The 23,143-nt window shown below is 49.2% G+C and overlaps 1 protein-coding gene across 2 annotated transcripts in view; it reads right to left on the reverse strand.

Moving 5' to 3' along the window:
* Positions 1-16,897, reverse strand: part of IMMP2L (inner mitochondrial membrane peptidase subunit 2) — a 473,548-nt gene extending 456,651 nt beyond the window's left edge. For both annotated transcript variants that reach the window (XM_070425223.1, XM_070425224.1), the window contains exons 1-2: positions 16,827-16,897; positions 16,373-16,439 (exon numbers count right to left, since the gene is read on the reverse strand). The gene's annotated coding sequence lies outside the window, so the exon portion shown is untranslated. The remainder of the gene's footprint in view (positions 1-16,372; positions 16,440-16,826) is intronic.
* Positions 16,898-23,143: the final 6,246 nt, after the last annotated feature.

Here is a 23,143-nt window from a genome sequence, read left to right on the forward strand (position 1 = left end):
TTCCCAGTGGGGACTGTGCAGGAGGCAACTGATCAATGATTCTCTCTCATCATTGATGTTTCTCTCTCTCTCCCTCTCCCTTCCTCTCTGAAATCAATAAAAAAATTTTTAAAAAATTTAAAAAGAGCAGAGCAGGCCCTCCGAGAGCCAGCATGTGTCACTCCCAAAGAGCCATCTCCTCTGCTCCAGGCCACACCTCTTCCCCTCTTCCCAAGCTCAGTATGAAATTAGAAAACTGGGATTCAAGTCCTGGCTCTGCCAATGGCGCAGCAACTAAATTCTACTTGCATGGACTACCTACCTCTACGGTCTTAGCTCCAACCACCTCTGATTCTATGAGCTAACTTCAGGCCTTCACCTTTTATATCAGAAAGCCAGGGAATGCCCCCTTCCGCCAGGACTCACCGTCCATCATCAGCATTGCGCCTGTGCTCCCAGGCCAGCTCTGACCGCTGCTGAGAGGGACTCGGGCTCCCTCCTGGCGACCACAGTTACAGTTCTAGGCTGACCTGTACTTCATACCTGTGCTCATGTAATACACACACGTTGAGGGGCTGAGGGAATAGGACAGGGTAACACACACTTTGGAAACCTTCTACTATACTCCTGCTTCCAGCATCAATCAGCACCCCCGCCTGCAAATAAGCACCAGGAATAACACATAAACTAAACTATTTTCATACTAGTCAGCAAATAGGTGTGTGCGTGTTGTTCAACTTAATCAACAGCTCGGTGGCCCTGAGAATACCCCCCTGGTCTTTTCAATTTTGTAAGAAACGTATTTCTTTTATTGTCTCCTCAACATCAAGCGATATTAGAAAACATCGCAATGGTAGTTACAGTAAATGGCTTAGAAAGAAAATCCGGTAACAGTTTTGATAGATTTTAGGGAATACATGAGCCAGATAAAAATATATGAGCCATACGGAAACTCAAAGCCACTTAAATTAATAGCTATCAGCTCTGAATAATGAAGTTTTTCAGAACCTAATGCAGCTTTGCTCTGCAAAAAGACTCCGCTATCTCCCGGAGACCTTTCCCGGGCCGAGCCAGCCATTTGTTATCCAACTCATTAAAGAGAAAGGCGGCAATATCGCCTCTTCCCGCACGTCCAGCGGGAGGAACCACCACGAAACCACAAATAACAAGTCAGTTCAGAAGGGAGACGTGCGGCACAGAATCCTGCAGGAAAACTGAAAATGGCATTTCTCCTTGGCCAAAGTTACACCTAGATTTTGCCACAACTGGGGTGTTAACTTCAGTACAAATATTTAAGTCACATTAAATTTTTTGACTAACAGTACAGTAAGATTGTATTTCATTTTTTTATAAAGATAGACTGATGGACCACTACCAAAATCCGTCCAAGCAGTACTCTTCCACAAATTATAAACTCTAAAAGCAGCATGAATTGGGAAAAGAGAAAAAAACGCAGGGAAGGGAACCAAGATGGCGGCGCAGGTAAAGGCCTGTACTCGCCGCCTCCCACAACCACATCAACATTACAACTAAAATACAGAACAACCATCATGCAGAACCGCCGGAAAGCTGGCTGAGTGGAAGTCCTACAACTAGAGAGGTACAGAAGGAAGTGCATTGAGACTGGTAGGAGGTACGGAACCGGCTGGGCCGACACCCACGTGGGCCGCGTTTTTAATCGGGAGGGAGATCGTCTCTGTGGAGGCCGCCCAGGGGAGCAAGGGGTCCCAGCCCCACACCAGCCCCCCAGCCCAGGGTCCCAGAGCTGGGAAGAGAAGTCCCTCCAGGCAGGAAGAACTATGGGCTGTAAAAACCAGTGTGGATTGGGGCTCACTGACACACAGGCTGCAGGGGACCCACCTGTTCTTAAAAGGCCGGCACCACGGACTGAACTTACAAAGTCCCGCTTCCTCTGAGCTCCAGCACCAGGGCGAGGCTTTGGGGAACACAGACACGTACGAGGAGGAACTGGATTGTCTGGCATCAGGGCAGGAACTTGGAGGCGGCTTTCTCCCAGATGGAAGTGCTCACAGAGATCATTGTTCCTGTGCTGGGACCTCCCCAGTCACAGGGCTGACTGGCAGCCATTTCTGTTGTCTCCATCCCTGTGATTCCCTAAGACCCTGCCTCATCCAATTTATAACCCCACCCAAGCTGCTTGCAGCAGCTTTTGCATATGAATGGTCTGTCCTTTCTCAGGCTAAAAACCTGTTAAACAAGCTGCAGCTGGGTGAGGGAGCCCCAAACCTAACAATAAAAGGCCCAAGACCCGTCACCAGCACCAGCCTGCCTTGCTTCACAGCTGGGCCTCGTCTGGGCACTTCCAAACCTGATACAAAGAGGAGGAATCTGCAGATCTCTCTGTAGCTCCTGCTGGGTGGTCCCAGGAAGTGGCGGACTTTGCACCTCCCTGGAGACCCAAGAGCCAGTATACCCAGTGGTCAGTGTCAGACAATACCAGATTACAACTTTACACATCCATAAGCAGCACACTCAAGGGGCAGACTCAGTGAGCACCAAAGCCCCACTGAAGCAAATCCTGCTCCATAGGAGTGTCTCCTGCACAGCAGCTCTCCCACTGTAGTCCCAGCTGGTCCTCACAGCCAATTGGCCTAGAGGTCAATTCCTCCCAGTGACACAACAACAATCAAAAGTCTCAACTACAACAAGACTGTGCACACAGCCCACAAAGGGGGGCACCTAGAGCTCCCAGCTCAGGTGACTGGGGAGGCTGAGCCACTGGGCCCTACAGACCACCTACTACACAAGGCCACTCTGCCAACTCAAGGAGACATAGCAGCTCTACCTAATACATAGAAGCAAACACAGGGAAGCAGCCAAAATGCAGAGACAAAGAAACATGTCCCAAATGAAAGAAAGCAAACTACTGGGATATAGAGTTCAAAACCACAGCTATAAGGTTACTCGAGAATCTTCTAGAAACTTCCAAGGGACTTAGTGAGACTTTCAAGGACCTTAGTGAGAATGCCAAAAATATGGAAAAGGACCAGTCAAAAATTAAGCATACACTGACTGAAATAAAGAATAATATACAGGGATTCAACAGTAGAGTAGAGGATTCTGAGAAATCAAATCAACGATTTGAAATATAAAGAATCAAAAAACACCCAACCAGAAGAGCAAAAAGAAATAAGAATCCAAAAATATAAAGATAGTGTAAGTAGCCTCTGGGACAACTTCAAGCATACCAACATTGGCAGAAGAAGAGAGCAAGATACTGAAAACCTATTTGAAGAAATAATGGCAGAAAACTTCCCCTACCTGGTGAAACAAATAGACTTACAGGTCCAGGAAGCACAGAGAGTCCCAAATAAGAACCCAACGAGGACCACACCAAGACACATCATAATTAAAATGCGAAGGGCTAAAGACAAAGAGAGAATCTTAAAAGCAGCAAGAGAAAAGCAGTTAGTTATCTACAAGGGAGCAACCATACGACTTCCAGCTGATTTCTCAACAGAAACTATGCAGGCCAGAAGGGAGTGGCAAGAAATATTAAAAGTGATGAATAGCAAGAATCTACAAACAAGATTACTCTACCCAGCAAAGCTATCATTTAGATTTGAAGGACATTTAAAGAGTGTCCCAGACAAAAAAAAGCTAAAGGAGCTCATCACCACCAAATCAGTATTACATGAAATGTTAAAGGGTATTCTTTATGAAGAGGAAGAAGAAGAAAAAGAAAAAGATAAAAAATATGAAGACCAAAATGGCAACAAATACATACCTATCAACAATTGATTCTAAAAATCAAAATAAATGAATAAGAAATCTAATGAACAGAATAAACTGGTGAATAAAATAGAATCAGAGGCATGGAAAAGGAACAGACTGATGATTCTCAGAGGGAAGGAGAGTGGGAGGGCAAGAAGAGGTTAAACAAAGATCTTATATGCATATCGGCGTTACCTATGGACACAGACAATAGGGTGGCAAAGGCCTGGGGCAGGGTGGGAACTGGATGGAGGGGAGCAAGGGGGGGGGCAGGAAAGAGGGACATCTGTAATAATCTCAACAATAAAGGTTAAAAACAGAAAGAAAGGAAAAAACACAAAAAACAATTTTACTGTGAAACCAATGAGATAAAAATTTCAGTCTAGTAAAGAATTTCATTATTTCACAGTTGTCTAAAATACTGTATCACGCCCTAACCAGTTTGGCTCAGTGGATAGAGCATCGGCCTGCGGACTCAAGGGTCCCAGGTTTGATTCTGGTCAAGGGCATGTACCTTGGTTGCGGGCACATCCCCAGTAGGGGGTGTGCAGGAGGCAGTTGATCGATGCTTCTCTCTCATCGATGTTTCTAACTCTCTATCCCTCTCCCTTCCTCTCTGTAAAAAAATCAATAAAAATATATTAAAAAAATAAAATACTGTATCACTATATTGATACTATAATAAGTTTTTTGTTATGCTAATTGCCTCAAGTAATCCCTATATTATCCCTATTTTTATCCCATTTTATTTTATTTTGTAATATGTTTTTATTGATTTTAGAGAGAATAGAAGGGAGAGGGAGAGAGAGAGAGGAAGAGAGAGAGAAACGAAGATGCCAGAGAAACATTGATCGGCTGCCTCCTGCACGCCCCCTACTGCAGATCAAGCCTAAAACCCAGCACGCACCCGGACTGGGAATCAAACCAGCGACCTCTTGGTGCATGGGACAACGTTCACAACTGAGCACACCAGTTCATAAAAGCTATGAACTGATGCTCAGGGTACTTGAGTCATTTCCCCAAGGTCACACAGAAGGTCAGCAGCGGAGCTGAATCCAGGTGATCTGACCCCATGCCCTGTGCACTCAGTTCTCAAATCCCCACTGCCTCGCAGTCACTCCCCAAAAACTCAGAGCAGGATGAGGTACTGATTTTATAACTGCGGCTGCAGCACTCGGATGCAACTCACAGCACTGTCCTGATACACAGTTCATTCAATCCAAGACGTGAGAGGTGAATGCTCAAGCCTCATCCATTTCCAGTCAACTTCCCAATGGGCCATGGGTACAACTGGGAGACAAGCACAAATCTATACACAACATCAATTAATAGGAAAAGACAGGGCTGTCTTTGTACTTACCCGCTGAAAACCCTGCCCACCTGTGGTCCTTGCGGGCGGGGGGGGGGGGGGGGGGGGGGGGGGGGGGGGTTCCTGCATACCGAAACATCCTGCCCCTTTGCAATGTCCCTTCCACATGCACCACCCGCACCTTTACACATGCAAAGGGGAGCTATAGCAATTTAACTGTATGTATAGCATGTAAACTTGAAAATGGCACAAAACCAACGGGAACTTTATTGTGTAACATTTCCCACAATTGTCTAGTTAGTAATAGAGAAACATTTTATAGTGTTTAAAGCATAATCTTCATATGTAATATGTACAGCAAATGTAAAAGCAAACACCGGACAAAGTCCTTAAAATTCAGCCACATTTTAAAACAAAAAAACACAATTTTAAACTACCACTTTTTCTGCAGTAGTGACATTATCTATTAAACATTCTCAACCATCCTTTTCAAATACAAAGCTGATGTGACCAACTTCACCCCACCCCAGCTACCTCCTGCCTCAGACAGGGTCTACTAGTCTGATGAATTCTCCCCCAATTTGCCCATATTCATCTGCCTGAGAACAAAAATATGTGCTAGGCCAAGGGTCAAGGTAAGCCCTCTCCTGAGCCACCCAGACACCTTGATTAACCCCCAGGCGGTGGTCTCAACAGCATCTTTCTCACCAGCCAGACTCCTCAGTCCAAGACACTGGAAGCAAAGATAATAAGCAGGTAGCTGGTATTACCACGAAATCAAATCGTGTAGGTGCCATCTTCAGATCCAATCAGACATTGGTGGGAAGTAAAAGATATGCAAATCAATGCTGAGAAGGTGACACACTGTTCCTCAGAGAGAATCTCTGTAATTTTATGTTATTCCATAATCAAGAAGCAATCCTTGGGACACTATCTCTCCCTTTTTTTCGACTCAGTATTTCAATAGCAGCCGATCGGAAAACACTTCTCTGGGCCTTTTTTTTCCTGCACCTCTCCCGCCAGAAAAAAAAAAAATTAGCAAGACAAGTGACTTCAGAATCCATCCCATCCCCTTTGCTAACTGCTGTGCACCTGCGTATCCTGTCACCTTTCCCACCTGAGGCCCAGGGAGAGGGGGGGTGGGGGGGAACAGGCTGAGCGTGTGATGCTGGCTGAGGAGCAAGTTCCTCTCTAAGGTTGGTGTGGCTCCCATCAACTCTCTGAACTCAGCTCACATCCCTTCAATGCAAACGTGAAACAGCCCGCTTACTGACGGCTCGCAGAGACAGAGCCGTAAACCCAGCAAAGCCACTGAATCAGACACCTCCCCCGTCACAGAACAGTGCGCCCCGTGAACTTCTATGGACTCTGATGGAGCTGGGAGAGTCTGGAATACAATGTTCGTAGGATTTTGCAGTGAACATAATCTGCTCCACTGATGGGAAAAAAAACTTTAAAAACGTGGTCTCCGTGGCAAGAAGGCAAGTAGAACTGGGCTTTATTGTAACAGAGAAGCAACGCCAGGTGAGAACGTGGTGGGGGAGCGGGGTGGGCACTGCACACACACACACACACACACACACACACACACACAGAGATTAATCTTCTTAAAACATATATGGACATGCCTGCTAATTCTAATATTTAGGTCATTCATAATCTAACCTCAATTTATATATCCCACAGCCCCTTTTGTAGCCCAACAGTGTCTCATTGGTCCTGAATTTAGGGACAGAAGGGCCTCCACTATATCTTCGTTCCAACTACACCTGATATTTTGAATGTTCTTCCCTTTCTTCCAAGGTCAGTTGAAGGTGACCTCTCTGCTCTCTCCCGACCACTCAAAACCACACTGATTCAACGGCGACTTAGTCAGAGGCCAGTGCAGTGGACAAAAGTAGACAAATAAGGAAACCTAATGGATGTTGTGCTATGGGAGGCCCTAGCAAGGAATTCAACCTGGAATGAACCACGGCCTCTAAGCCTTTAAGCTGCCCCTAGACCAGTGATGGCGAACCTTTCGAGCTCGGCGTGTCAGCATTTTGAAAAACCCTAACTTCACTCTGGTGCCGTGTCACATATAGAAATTTTTTGATATTTGCAACCATAGTAAAACAAAGGCTTATATTTTTGATATTTATTTTATATATTTAAATGCCATTTAACAAAGAAAAATCAACCAAAAAAAATGAGTTCGCGTGTCACCTGACACGCGTGTCATAGGTTCGCCATCACTGCCCTAGACAGTGAGAAGATGTGACCCAGGTTTGTTCTGTGTGTTTTTTTTTAATGAAACAAAGGTCAAGGGAAGTAAGAACTCACTGTCTGTAAGTCAGCCTGATTGGAGTAGAGAGAGCTAAGGCTGGAGTAAAAACAGAGAGAAATGCTGGAGAGGTGAATAGGGCCTGTGAAGTGGGGTCTTTTGGGCCAATTTCAGCAAGTTTCTGCCTTAACTTAAGGGCAATTGTGAGCCACAACCACGTTAAGCAAGGGAGTGAGCTAGAGCCTGAAGAACTGGACAAAGTTCACTGACTACAATCCAGAGCTCAGCCAGCCCTGTCGTCCAGGCTTGAAACTGATTCGAATACAAAGACATGTCTGCTTCCCTGAGGGCAGTCTGGAACAGCTGGGGGACAGAAGCTGCGGGAAGACAGATGGGAGGAGGTCAGGTGCTGCTCGACTTTGCCTAAGGGCGTAGAGCACGTATCAGCTCCAGCCAACCGTCACTGCCCAGACACCCCGAGGAGCGGAGTGCGAGATTGCTGTCACGGAAGGATCAGAGCTGATTCTGCTGTTTTCATTAACGTAAATCCAAGACGGAGAAGCATGGCCTCCCATGGACTGAATCTGTGCCATTCCCCCAACAGCTCCGGTCTCCATCGCGTGGGAAACAAAGCCTTGCTGCTTTTCTATCCTCCTTTCGAGACCTGGGGTTCAGCATCCAGGAAGGTCCCCTGAAATGTAGGCATCGGGAATTTCCCCACAGAGAGCCTGGGCGGTGGGCAGTGGGAGCCCAGCTGCCAGGAGGGGATGCGACCCATGTCCTCACCCAGTCCGGTGCCCTACGCTGACCTGCCGACCTTCTATTCGGTTGCCATGAAGACACGTTGTTCCGAACAAACACATTCGAAAAGTTCTACTGCAGCTTCTCTAGGATGGGTGGTAAGTGTCTGCTCTCCATCCTCAATATCACGTCAGGTAACACCTACCAGGACGCATGCGGACTGTTCCTTGTTCGGGGTGACAATTCCCCTCTGACTCCCCATGGCTGTCTTAGGGGCTCGTGGTGGGACAGCCATTCTCACATCTCTTGCCACAGGATAGGCCATCTTTCTGTCCTTGCCAACAGCATGGATTTTGAAGGCAACAGAAGAAAGTAGCTACACAAAGTCGAGATTGCAACACACTAAAGATGTCAACTGCACTGAGTAAAAAGGACTGTGACACTTCTATTTTGGACAAAGCACCGAAGAGAAGTCTCAAACTCAAACATGTCAAGCATTCTATCACTGGCATGCATCAGTCTGTCACTGGCCATTCCTCTGGTATTTTACACTGGAGGGACACTGTGATTGAAACTAGAGGGATATTTGATATATCACCTGCCTCAGGGTTTCAACCAGAGGATTCTTTTCTCTTCCCCCAGAATCCTTCCACCTAACCCCACCCTGTCCTAGTGCCCCCTCCCCCGCCCCCACAGAGGCGGTCAGGAGAGCTGTAGGATCCAGGCTTTGCTCACCATGCACCGGCCATCATGTGTGTCTGACTCTGTACTCCCCTGGCCGTCATCCACGCTCTGGAAGGAGGACTAGACGCTCAAGCTGACCACGAGGTAATAAACATGGCCGGGAGCCAACCCCACTGGCAGAGTATCTCCAGGCCACGCCTTCCATAAGGAGATGCTAAATCAATGACACATTCTCAGGTAAAAAGGAGTCCTTTATTTCTCAGACACAGACACAGCTAACTAACCTTTTCAGCAGGACAACAGGTCCTCGCATAACATTTCGTTCAATGTTGTTTCGTTATGACATTGGTGAGGTGCCGTGTATCAATTAGTCTTTCATAAAATCGGTTTCATTTTACATGGTTCGACTCAGTTCCAGAAATCTACCAACGATGGTAAGTGAGGACTTCCTATGTTGCCTTCTTAACCCCAAATCATTATTTCCCTTAGTTACTTGTCTACACACCAAAAAAAAAATTTTTAAATTTTAGAGTTGAAGACAGTAACCAAGTATGACTCGTTAACCAAAAAACTCCTTCCATTTCTTTACAATGGGTTAAACTAACATAGGATTCTTACAAACAGCTCATACTGTCCTCAAATATAACCTATGAAGTACATATACCTCCGTTCTCCTAAAAAGAGGATGAAGTTCAGCCCTAGCCAGTTTGGCTCAGTGGATAGAGCGTCAGCCCAGGGACTGAAGGGTCCCAGATTCGATTCAGGCGAAGAGCACAAACCTCGGTTTCAGCTGTAACAAATGTACCATCTGGTGAGTGATGCTGCAAATGGGGGAGGCTGTGCCTGGCGGGAGGGGGGGTGCACATGGGAAATCTCTACCTTCCATTCCATGTTGCTGTGAACCTAAAACTGCTCTAAAAAATAAAGTCTATTAAACCATGAGGGTAAATTACCTGTGGCAACTCCACTCTTTTCCTACCGCTTACAGCCTTGCAGGTGCACCATTACCTGTTCAGGGCAGCGCGCCCTTGGCCATCAACCCCAAGCTCCGGGGAGCTGCTTTCCATACTCATCGCTCCTCGCGAAGCCTTCTCTGCCCCTCGAAGCCCACTCACCCTCCACCATGACCTCCACAGACTACGTCCAAAGACGGGGAGGAAACGAGGCCCAGACAGCAGACAGAGAGCACAGAGCGAGACTAGGGAGATGCAGAATTCCTACCGGGAGACGCCTGCGGGGAAACGCAGGAGAGAGCAGAGAGGGGGGAGGAATCCCCAGAAAGGAAAACCGCATGAAACTAAATTACCCTAAAATACACACACGGTCTACAAGCATTTCCCTCCTTTAAGAAACGTCTTTGCTGTGCACGGTTCCAACACTCGGGTGGGGTTGTGTGTTTACACCGGGTCCTCCAGCTCCAAGCAAGACGGTTCTTCAAAGGTCGACCGCAAATGCTGAGAACATTTTTCAACACAAAGATATAAAAAGCGTGTGTGACAGAGGGCCTTCACAAAGGCCTCGCCCTCAGAATACACTTGTGGGTAAAACGGCAAAGATTACACTTTTGGTGATTTATTACATAAGAGAAAAATGAGGGAGGGGGGTAAGAGATCAACCGAAGGACTTGTATACATGCATATAAGCATAAGCAATGGACATAAGACACTGGGGGGTAGGGGAGGCCAGGGGATTGTCAAGGGCGGGGAAAAGAAAAAGGACACATATGTAATACCCTTTGTAATACTTTAAGCAATAAAAAAATTTTTTAAAAAAGAGGAGAAAAATGGGTCCTTCCACCTTCTGGGCACTCAGTCCAGAACCTGCCAGGAGCTGGGAAACCTCGGAGCTCCCTGAGCCCTGAAACCATCCCTCGGGAGCGGCTGCGGGGGGGCGGGCCTGCTCTGGCCACACTGCCCACAGCCGGGACCTGCTGCCTGAGAACTGGGCACCTAGAAAACCATCAGACCCGGGACATCGTCCCGAGATTCTGGTGTAAGTGCTCCCATGTGCGTTAGTCATCCATAGAGGATAAGCCGGAGGTGGTGAATCCACAGGGAGTTCACACAATAGAGAGAGCCTGCTGGTCTCTCTATACGCGAGCCCCCACCACCCCACACAGCCAACGACCACTGACAGGCCTTCCCCAAGCCCCATCACGCCCGATTCCGAGCACTGCATTTTTTTTCAAATATATTTTTATTGATTTCCCAGAGGAAGGGAGAGGGAGAGAGAGAGAGAAACATCAATGATGAGAGAGGATCATTGATCAGCTGCTTCCTGCATGCCTCCTACTGGGGATTGAGCCCACAACCCAGGCATGTGCCCTTGAACGGAATCGAACCCAGGACCCTTCCGTCCGCAGGCCAATGCTCTATCCACTGAGCCAAGCCAGCTAGGGCTGCATTTTTAACTGGGTCCACTTCTTGAAAGTCTGCCGCTGGCCGGAAAGGTTGACCTGCTGTCCTCCCAGACTCTCGGCCACGCCCTTCCGCATCCTCGCATCCTTCTCCTGGTTGTGCTCTAGCTGCAGTGTTCTCTGCCACGCACGTTCAGCCCTTTCTCTTCTCTCTACTCGGCCTAAGCATGTCCATGCTTCCCAGCCTCCAGCTCCTCCCCAGACGCAGGCACCACACAGAGAGCTGTCCCCCTGCCCCCCTCTCCTGGGAAGCACCAGGACCCCACAGCCAACGCCTCCTAGACACCCCCACCCGCCAATGGTGTGCCTGCAGGCTTGTTAATACAACACGCCCAAGCCTGCGCTCACCCTCGGCCCTCAGACTGGCTCTCTCTCCTCCTTGCCTCTCGCTGACCAGGAACCTGGGAGCCACTCTCCCGTCCCCTTCACCTTCAATCACAAAGACCACCACGCTTCCCTCCTCCTAAATATCTTCCCTAAACTGTCTCACTGCTCAGCAGCCCCACTGCCCCTTCTCATCTGAGCGCTCAACCTCCTGTCATGCAGATGAACACTCTGTCCTCAGCTCTGGCCTGCAGTCCTGCCACACCTCCACCCCCGCCCCCCACCCCCCTGACATCCACCCAACACTGTCAGGGACCTTGCAGTCACCACAGTCCTCCAGTGGTCACTCGCCTGGGAGGGAAAGCAGGCCCTGACTGAGCTGTCCCTCTCCTTTCACTCCTGACTTTGCCCTTCACACTCTAACTGACCTACAGAGTCCCCAGAACACCTGCTCTCAGAAGCCATACAACGACCCGTGACGTTAGCTCCTTGCCACCTGCCCCTCCTACTCAGCCTCCAACACTCAGCACAAACTCAGCCACTGCGCAAGCCCCCCCACCCCTCCCCTGGCGTCTCCAAGGGGATAGAGAGCTCCTGCAAGCCTTCCTGCGCACATCTCTCCATCGTGGCGAATCACACGGCACAGTTCGGGGGTCTGTAGAGATGGCTACTGTCCTACTAGACTATGAACTCCTTGATCAAGGACAGTGATTTTTCATCTTCGTATCTAGTTCAATGCACATAGCATATAGTGTAAAAAATATAAAAATAAATTAAAGCCCGGCCAGCATGGCTCAGTGGTTGAGTGTCGGCCCATGAACCAGGAGGTCACAGTTCAATTCCTGGTCAGGGCACAGGCCCGGGTTGTGGCTCAATCCCCAGGAGGGGATTCTCTCTCAATGATTCTCTCTCTCCCTCTCCCTTCCTCTCTGCAATCAATAAAAATAGAGTTTCTTAAAATATTAAAAAGGAATGAATGAACTATAGGACAAGGAAAGGACAATGAAGACAGCTGCTGGACTTTGAGTAGAGAAAAAAACCAGATCTAAGGAAGTACACATCTACTACTAAGTCCCCCCCCCAATAAAAAAACAAACAAACAAAGAAATGCAGGGTTATTCAGGTGGCATCGAAGCGATAAGAGAAAAAGCTAATCATTGGACTGAGCAGGCAGTAAGGAGGTCAGAGTCTGCGGCAGAGTGGCTGACTGAAGGCCAGAGATAAAGGGGTTCTTTCTAAGAGGGAAGTCATTCATCGACCTCCGTCCGCCCATGGACTGAGCGAGAGGACGGCACCTTCCCCTCAGCTCACACACCCCTTTGCCATCGCTCTCAGTCCCCTTCCCAGTCCCACAACCAAGTACCAGGTTCCACGGGGAGTTCCCCTCGTTGGCACCCCCTGTCCTGGCCGGGGGGTTGTCTGGGATGTAAGAGATGGGGAATCTTTGTTCTGGTAGCAAGGACCTAGAGGCAAGAAAATTGAACTAGTCTTTCCCGGGGACTTCTTCTGTACCAGTAGCACGCTACTTTACAGGCCTCCATCTGACAGTGATCGCGAGGAGTGGCCCCATTTCACAGATGAGGAATGTGTGTCCAAGACCACACAGCTGGGCCATGACACAGCCTGTCCCAGAACCCGGGAAGGCAGCCTCCAGGGTATTCCGATAGCCCCCACAAGGAGGGGGACGTGGTCCAGCCACTCCAGGCTGGAACTCAGAAGCCACGATTCTCCAACTCCCTGTTATAAACGTCGTGAGTCTACAGAACCACTCGCACAGCGGGCGTGCAGTGAGTGAACAAAGCAGTGGGGGCCTGACCTAGGAAGCTAAAAGCTACTTATTTTACTCCTACATAATTACCCCGATCAGCATCACAAACAAAAATAAACTTAAAAATGAGTTTTTTGGATCACAAAGGGTCCTTAAATGAGGCTTCCCTTTAAGACTATTTTTCTTCCACAAAAAAAAGTAAAAAAATAAAAATAAAAAACCATGCATGATAGAAACTATCCCGCCTGTTGCCTGGTGAGAGCAGTGGCACTGGCAGACCCTGTGGGGACCTGCTTGTCTGGCCGGGCCTCACTCACAGTGGGCTGTCATTCGAATAAAACACCCTCCTCAGCCCCAGAGACGAGGACTTATGATGGAGGCGCCACACACCATGGCGCGCCGGGGACAGGCCTGTAATGTACTGACAGCCTGTACTCCTGAGCAACGCGCAACCCGGGGCCTAGTGTGAAATCAGACGTCTGTGGACACGTCTCCCTTGGCCCGGAGAGCAGCATTAGCTAGACACGCTAACCACACGGCTGAGCTGTATCATTAAACCCACCGCTGGGCAAAATCATGACACTCGGACACGAAGCATCGGTGGTTTTATGTGATGCTCACTCGCCACAGGCCTTCCTGAAACCAGGAAACCCCGGCTTTCAGACTCAGCTCAGGGCAGTGGGTGTCTCCTCACGGGGGGGAGCAGTCAGCGCTTCTTCAACACAGGACAGAAGCCCTTCCCCTGCATCTCTCAGGCGCCACCTGTGTGGGCAGGGCTGTGGGACCAGGCATCTGATGGGGGAGTCTGAGCCGCATCAGGGGTCAGGCCTCCTCCGGGAAATTCTAGGCTATAAGAGGATCCGCTGTGAAAATGCAAAACCCCAGGAGGCTTAGCACCTTCAGGAAAGTGAAATACTAGATCCTTTTCCACAATCACAAGAAAAGTCCTAAGAATGTGTTGGGTGACCAGAGAGAGACAGGGAGGGAAATTAGCGGGCCAGCGGCTGGTTGCACACACTCCTTGTAACTATGCTCATTGCTCTGTTTCCATAGACGACAAGCTAAGGAGCAGAGAAGTGTTAACAGGCCCAGAGGGCAGATCTAGCAAATTCAGAGCCAGGAATCAAGCCTGGGTCTAAAAGATGCCCTAGCCGGTTTGCTCAGTGGTTGGAGCATTGGCCCGAGGGCTGACGGGTCTCGGATTCCATTCTGGTCAAGGGCACATACTTCGGTTGCAGGCTCGATTCTGGCCCCTGGTGGTGGTGGGAGAATGTGGGAGGCAACCAATCAATGTGCCTCTCTCACGTGTGTGTGTGTGTGTGTGTGTGTGTGTGTGTGTGTCTCCTCCTCCCTTCCCCTTTCTATAAAAACCAACGGGGAAAAATATCCTCGGGGGAGGATTAATAAAAATAAATAAAAGCCTGTTTGTAAAAGGCATGCTACTTCTACTTGAGGGTTTGGGGTGAAAGAGGAATGGTGGTAAACAGCCAGAAATGTGGAGATAAAAGGCAGACATTTAGAATTTTGCCAAATAGAAATATATAATTATGAAATTAAAAGTCGAAGAAATCAACCCAAACTGCTGACAGTGGCATTGTGAGAGGGAGTTCCGAGGAGACTTGCCTTCTACCTTTTATATCCTCGCAAGACCCCACTCTTTGTCGCTTTTTTAAACCTATGTAACCAGAAAAAGACACCTTTATCACTTGGATAAAAAGTGAGGGGCAAAAAAAAAAAAAATGCGGGCCGCAAACAGAAGTCCAGGCGAGTGAACGCCGGTATTAATTTCCCACCGTGATCGTCCCTGCCCTCGCCAGGCCTCCCCGCCTGTGTCACCCGTAAGGCAGAACCCGAACACAGATCCTCTAACGATGATGCGGGCACCACACACTGACGCGCTGGACACTGACCACACTGTTCACTCAGGACATCGCGACGGCCAGGCAGCCTGGGGAGCTCCTGAGGGACAGTCCCAGGAAGGCAGGGAAGAGCCGCCCCGCCCCGCCCACCAGTGGCCAGCTGAACCGGGAGGCCTTGTACGTCACCACTTAGCTGTTCAGAAAATCCTCGGAAAACTGGTGACGGCTCCACCCAAAGGGCCATCCCCACCAGTCTCCGCGCCCACCATCCCCGCTCATCTATAGGTAAAACAATCCCTGTTGAATCCTTGAGGGAACCCATCATCAATTAAACAACTATTCCCGGGGTTTTCAGAAAGTCAGTGCTGTGGTCACCGGCCTCGCGATTCAAGCACACACAAAGGCAGGTGCAGGCGCAGGCGGCCGGCGGGACGCCAGAGGGCAGCCCGTTTCCCGGTGGGCATCTCAGAGGCGGTTTCCCGTGCCTGCTGGCGGCTCTCGGAACGGTAACTCATTCAAAGCCTTGGCTTATGTGGGGCCGAGGGGGTGCAGAGGTGCTCCCACCCTTCTGGGAGAGGCTGGGTGTCACATCACCAACACGAGAGGGAGAGGCGAGAGGCGTGGGGGGGGAGGTGCTGGCGGGGGATGGAACAGCCCCAGGAAAAGGGCCGAGGAAAGAGGCCCCGCCGAACATCACAGCGACCCTCCAAGGGCTTCCATGTGCTGTTTGTTTGGCAACTTTTCAGGAGCGAAGAGAATGGTGGTGAGGGGGTCTCACAGCAAGAGTTCCGAGAAGGAGGCCCAGCCAGGCCATTGCTCCCTCCCGGGAAGCTGGGGAGAAGGTCCCCAAAGAAACTCAGCGCTGCCATGCTGCTATGCACTCTATGCGGCTATGCGCTCTGTGCTGTATGCGCTCTGTGCTGTATGCGCTCTGTGCTGTATGCACTCTGTTGCTGCTTTGCGCTCTGTGCTTTGGGGTCATGAGGGGTTTTTCGAGGGGTCCCCCTTTTAAAATGCAAAGGTCCTGTTGGTCACCAGGGGGACCCTGGCTCTTTAATACTCAAACCCAAGAGGTGCGAGGCCCAGGCTCCGAGGGAGTGAAGGGTCAGGGCCAGCTGCCAGCCACCGGGCACTGAGCCTGGAAACCCTCGGGGCGGGAGTGCGGCCTGGAAGGTGGGAACACGTGGACTTGGGCCCCAAGGTCCCGGGGGAGCTGAGCTGGGGATGTAGACCTTGCACCCCTGCTGTCTCGGGGCGCCCTGGCTCCCTCCGGCCCTGCTCATTGCTTACTTACCCTTTCTCCCGCTCTTCCTCGGTGAGAAGGGGTAAGTGGCTATTTTGTGCCCAATTTGGCCAAAACCCTAAAAGTAAACATGACAGAGACAGACACGTGTTTTAAAATCCCGAGGGTCCAGCCTGAGGAGCTCCCACCACCTGCCCCACGCTTCCAGGGGGGACAGCGCGCCCTCCCGGCCGGGACTCGGGGCGCAGCTGTTCCCCTTGGGCTCGGGGTCGCCCCCGAGTCGCCGGAGGAGCAGGCGGCAGGGGCAGCCTCCGATCAGCACGCGCACGCACACACGCTCCCTCCCGCGCCCGCCAGGCTGCTCTCCGCTCCAGCCCCGCCCGCCCCGCCCGGGCCACCTCCCGGGGAGGGTCCTGGGGCCCGCGGACCCCGGCGGCGGCGGCGCCAAGACCACCCGCACAGTTTCAAGGCCCCCCAACCCGCCGGCGGCGCCCGCGCTCCGCACCCGCAGCGCAGCTCGGCCCAGAGAAGGCCCGCGAGGCCCCGCCTTCCGCCGGCGGCAAGCCCCGCCCCCGCCCCCCGGCGCGCGGCGGCAGCGCGAGGCCCCGCCCCTGCCGGGTGGCAGCCAAAACCCGGCCGGGATTTACGACGGATCACGACGGGTCGTTCAGCGAGCGGTTGCCCAGCATTTAGTCTAAGCGGGGCGGGGCACTGAGGCCCAGGGGGCGACCTCCTGCTGCACGAGTGCACGGCGGCGGCTGAGCTCTTCTCTCCGCCCTCGGCCATGCGTTTCCGGCAGCGGTTCTCAACCTGTGGGTCGCGACCCCTTTGGCGGTCGAACGACCCTTTCACAGGGGTCGCCTAAGACCATCCTGCATATCAGATATTTACATGACGATTCATAACAGTAGCAACATTACAGTTATGAAGTAGCAACGAAAATAATTTCATGGTTGGGTCACAACATGAGGAACTGTATTTAAAGGGCCAGAAGGCTGAGAACCACTGCTCCAAGGCGCACAAAGCCAGCCGGAGGGTGCTCCCCTGCAGAGCTCAATTGCAGCCCTAACCCTGATCTTCAAACGGTGCACACTCTTCACCCGCGGGGAAAGGGGGACCTAGAACTACCAACCCCCAGACCACCCTTTCCTCCCTCTTTAACCCCTTCCCCAACTGTCTGCCTCATGAGGTCTTCCTTGTGCCTCTGGATTTGGACAGATCACTCTGCGTGTTTTCAAATCATTTGATGCAAAAATGAGTATTACACTTGGTTCCAAGTGACGGTAAATCAAAAGGTTTAAGAACCAACACAGACTTAAAGGGGCTGAGACATACACCCCCTAGGAGCCGCAGGGACGGAGACCGAAGGCAGTAGGTGCCACTTGCGTCGTTTTCCTCATTTGTCACTGACATAGTGGAGGGCGAGCTCTTTCCGCCGGTCCTTAGGGCTCCATTCCAGCTGCCCTCCGCTGAGGGGACCTACGTTACACTGGGCTGGGCTCGGTCGGCACCGTGACCGAATTCAGGACACGGAGCTCCTGGCCGTGGTGGCTGAGTGTCTGGGGGGTGCCAGCATAAGCAACAGGACGGGCATGTGTGAATTTCATTAGAGTGTAAAGTAAATAAACGTAAGAAAAGTCTGGCTAATTCAGACCCGACTTTTTCACTAACAGTCATCAAATGCACTTAAAAAGAAGCTGAGGTCGTCTGAAAAGGTTATATACTGTGCGATTCTAACCATCCGACATTGGGAAAAGGCAAAACAGTGAAGACAGGGCGATCTGTGCTTGCCAAGGGCTGGGTGGGGGGGGGGGATGCATAGACCGGATGACACTGATCTGTCAGCGAGGCTCACCAGTTGTAACCAATGGACCATCTGGGTGCAGGGACGTTGAGGGTGGGGAGGCTGTGCAAGTGTGGGGTCAGGGCACACATGCGAACTCTACTTTCTGCTCAGTCTTGCTGAATACTTAAAACTGCCTTTAAAATAGTCTATAAAAAGAAAGTCGTCGCTGTGGTAAAGCCCCAGAACACCTCATTTTCTTCAGATCCATCAGTTAAATTCTAAACCGAATATTTGGCGTTATGTGTGGAGTTGAGATATGGGTTGCCTCCTTATATCAGCCCTCCACGTGGCACCACTGCCATCAGGAAGAAAGTGAACCATGTTTTCCTCAGGCACAAAATTAAACTACGGTTAGGCCTCATATCTGACAAATTCTCTGAATGTGTTTATATTCAAGTCTATTCCTGTCCCCACATGCTTACAACCAGTAAGCAAACAGTACAAGATATCATAGAGGCCTTCCAACTGTTGGGTCTCAAGTTCTCTTTACAGTCTTAAAAAAGTATTGAGGATTTAAAGAGACTTTGTTTGTGTGGGATGTATATGTAAATGTTTATTAAAAATTAAAACAAAAAATTTAAATTGGTGTTTAATTCATTTTTTAAATTATAAACCCATCACATTGGGATTTGGAAACACCATAAAAATGTGAATGTGTTGGTTGATTGCCTCATTAACTAGGTCTTTTTTTTTCTTTTTCAATGATGAAGACTTAATCAAAAAAATTTTTCTCTTTAACTCATATGTCCAAACTTTCTTGGTCATTCTTAGGCCTTGTGATGCAGGGGAATCATGACATTCGGCCCAGAGAAGAAGAGGCTGAGGTGAGAACCTGACAGCTGTCTTCATAAACCTGCAGGGCTGCCCTGAACAAGAGAGGCTGCATTTATTCTATGTGACCCGAGAGGACAGAATTAGGATAGATGAGGTGCAGTTCCAGGGAAGGAAATGTTGACTTCATATATAGATCCATTTCCTAGCAACTGGGAACTCTGAAAAGAGAACAGATTAATTCAAGAAGCAGCAATTCCCTGTTGTTGAAAAAGGCTGGACAACCACTTACTGGGGATATTATCAAAGGAACTCTTAAGAACTTACGATTCTTTCTATCTCTGTTACCTCGTTTTATTCTCTTAATAAGTAGGGCAAGTATTCAAACTACCAGTGCTAGATAAGAATAATGAAATTCAGAGAGTGCATTGGTCAGTATTCTTGGAAAACTGTAAAAGCAACTTGAGCTAGCCCAAGCAAAAAAAGGAAGACGGAATAACATTGAGTGGTATTTTACAGAACCTCAGGCCAGTACAGTGCAGCTGGACTCTCGGAGGGGCCTGTAGCCATCAGAACTTCTCTACGGTTTGACCCTCCTTCTCTCTACACAACTGTTTTGTTTTCTTGTTTTGTGTGTGTGTGTGGGGGGGGGGGGGGGCGCAGGGGGCGGGGGGAGGGGAACAACACATGTCTGCTATCTCACACTTCTGCAGGTCAGAAGTCCAGAAGGAACTGGCTGGGTTCTCTGCTCAGTGTCTCATGAAACTGCAACCCAGGCGGCCACTGGCTGTTTCATCTCATCCTCAGGTTCCTCTCTCCAGCGCACTCCAGTGCTTGGCAGGATGCATTTGCTGCGGTTGCAGGACTGTGGTCCCTGTTTCTTGTGCTGCCTGACACCAGAGGCCACTCTGGTTCAAGGGCCTCCTGCATCCTTTCCCACGTGGCCTTCTCCATCGGCAGACCAGCAATGGTGCATTGACTCTCCTCATGCTTGGCTCTGATTTTGTCTTACTCTCTGCTTTGTTTTCCATCACATGTGTTTTCTGTGCTTTCCGGCCACATAGTAGGTGGAAGATATTCACTCCACAGTTCCCTAGTTCACATCTCTGTCATTCAAGAGCCCAGCCCAGGAGGATTGGCTGCCTCAGTTATCTTGCGCTTTATGGCGCCAATTGATGATATCGCGTCCCCTTCTGATTCCTAAGTCAATTGATAAATTACTGCAGTAAAACTGCGTTGGAGAATGACTTGGACTTGGGGCCCAAATGAAGTTTCCTGTAACTTGCCCTTGAATTGAACTCATTCGGTCGCAAGCAAATTATCAAGTGACTGCATTTCAGGAGCAGGCCTGACCAGGGGAGCAGGCCGTACGGGGAAGGCCGAGGGAAGGCAGCCAGGGGGAAGCACACACACAAGAGAGAAAGGAGCCCAGTCAGAGCACGTGCAAGGACCCTTTCCCCAACTCACCCGTTACGCCATCCACCAGCTTCCAGGGGGTGAGGGGCTGAAGGCAGAATGTTCTCCATAACATTTCCAAGAGATGAAGAACTCTGTATGATGGACCAGGGCAGGGCAGTGACGGTGGGAAGAGAATAGCCTTCCCACAGTTACCAATCCCTATTTTTGGAACTGAGAAGGATTTGGGTGCCTGTGAAACAGGGATTCCCCTAGTTCCCATCAATCACCGCTCTAGCTGCATGACTCAAGGGAAACACGTGGCTGCCAGTGGGTCACCATTACGGATGGGCGGCGATTCCTGGATAAAGATGGCTCAGCAAATACCCCCAAAGTACAATCAGAACACTTCTCTCTCTACATCACGGAGGTATGTTTAACATGAAGGTCCAACTACACCACATCCAAATGCAAAAGCACATACACACCCATTCACAGACGCTCACAAGTGGAAGACTAACCCAAAGAGATGGTGACTAACTCATCACACTCAACAGTGGTGTCTCGGAGCCACTGGTCCCCGTGTACACTATTTCCAGGTCATGTCCACTTCCTCCTCTGACTCCCTTTTCATTTAGTTTTTACTTTTTGCAATTTATAGATTAAAGTAGAAGTTTAACCACCCCTGGTACATGGAACACACGATACTGAAGAGAAACACCCCCATAGAGAAGTAGCGAAAGGGGAAATGGCTCAGAACATTTGGGAAGATGAAGAAGTTATGGAGCTGGCCGGTGCTTATGATTGCACAATAATATGAGCGTGGTTAATGCCGATGGACTGGACCCTTAAAAAAGGTGAAAAGGGTACATTTAATGCTACGTATATCTTATTGTAATAAAAAAATCATTGGTGGGAAGTCAAGTAGGTTTGGAAGCGCTTTTAAAGCTCCAAGCTCTTTGAATTGTCTCCCTCTTTTTTCCTCATTAAGTTCATTAATTAATAAGCATTTATCAAGAGCTTTTATATTCAACGATGTGCTAGGCACAGCAGAAAATTCAAAGCAAGGCATATTTCTTTCCCTGAAATAATCTGTCATTTAGTTCTTCCTAAATTGAGATGAAAGGAAGCCCATTTAATTTTTTACAAGGTTTTGATTTGTTGGGAAAGGGTTGTTAATAGGTGTGCTGGGGGGGAAAATTCTTCCACTTTACAAATAAATCATGAAACAAAATTAAATGGATTTCTTTAAAACCGTGGGACTTTTTAAATATGCTAATGTGCATCTTGAATCTCCAAGACAGGATTTAGTAAACTGACTTCCTACACTCATTTGATCAGGAATTCTTTGTTCTCTTGACGCCCAATTAGTATCTCTGTGCTCTGTGCCTGCGGAAGGTGAGCTACACATGGACCAGCAGGTGGGGGTCCTCTTTCCGCAGAGCCACTCGTATTATGCGATCTGTGATTACGGTGTGGATGCCGTGTCTATTTTACTCCTAAATGTTCCAGAATGTGTACAGAGTTATAGAAACATTTTCTTTTAAAATTTAAGACGTAGATTAAACATTAAATAGAGACTATAAATGATTTCCTAAAGTAATTTCTTACCTCAATTTACAGTTCTCCAGCACCTTTACTTGGCATTGAGCCTCTTAAAAAGTTATTTACATTTTGGGGAGGACTTGCTAATGGAGATTTTACAGAAAATTGTGATGCTGACTTTGTGGTCTGTGACTTCTAAACAGTTTTAAATGTTATTCTCAGTTAGAGCTGACAGTCTATACTATTTTATATTTGTCCAGGTGTCCAGCATCGTGGTTAGGCAGTTATGAACCTTACAAAGTGACCCCCCGATAATTCAAGAACCCACCTGACCCCATATACAGTTATTACCATATTAACGACTATATTCCCTGTGCTGGGCCTTACAGCCCGTGACTGTTTTGTGACCTAAACATTTTTAATTTAGAAGAATAGAGACCCACACCTCACTCTGTTCTTGATGAGAGAACTCCTCCCGAGCTGGATCCCAATCAGCAGCCTTCGCCCGTGATTTTCTCTCCGCCTTTGGATAATGACAGGGTGATTTGCACTGTTCTTAATCCATAATTGTAAAAAAAGTCTCCATCTCTCCATTGCTAGGCCGGGACTTCAGGTCACCACCTTCGGCACAACAATATATTCCCACATCGTCTACATGTTCCCTAATTTCCTCGCAATTACACACGGGGGCCCATTTAAGTGCAAGAAGCAGCTGATGAAAGCTAAAGACGCAGCAAATCCGAGCCCACTTCATGACGTTAATGTCCGTCTCAATTACATTTGCATTAGCACGTTCACTTTCATGTCTGTGAAATGCATGAGGCCATTTAAATAATCGCACGAGCATCACAAAGGGGCGGAGATGATGGAGGGGCCGAGATCAGACACTCAGCTGTGAAGGGGGCAGAGTTTGCCACCCCAAAATATGACTCTTTGGGAAATGGACTATTTTAAAATGGTTCTTTTTAAGACATAAAAGACTGGGGTGGGGGGAAACCTTTGACCTTCCCCCAACTGCCTAAAGGAATTTAGAAAGAGGACCTGCTCCAGGAGGGAGCTCTCATCATCCACAACCAGGTGTGACAGGAGCCAGGGCGACAGACAGGGAGGAGGCAGGCCCATGGGCTCAAAGTCCTCCCCATGCCCTGTCCTTAAAGATGCCCCAGCGAACATTTCTTTTCATCTTCATGCGAATTGCCTTCCTGCCCTTTGAAGTCCTGAACCACAACCACTCCTTCACGCACCCCAACCCCCTCACCCACCCC

The sequence above is a fragment of the Myotis yumanensis genome, unplaced genomic scaffold (genome assembly GCF_028538775.1).
Source record: "Myotis yumanensis isolate MYYU_CA2020_CCGP unplaced genomic scaffold, mMyoYum1.0.hap1 SCAF_9, whole genome shotgun sequence".
Lineage (NCBI taxonomy): Eukaryota > Metazoa > Chordata > Mammalia > Chiroptera > Vespertilionidae > Myotis > Myotis yumanensis.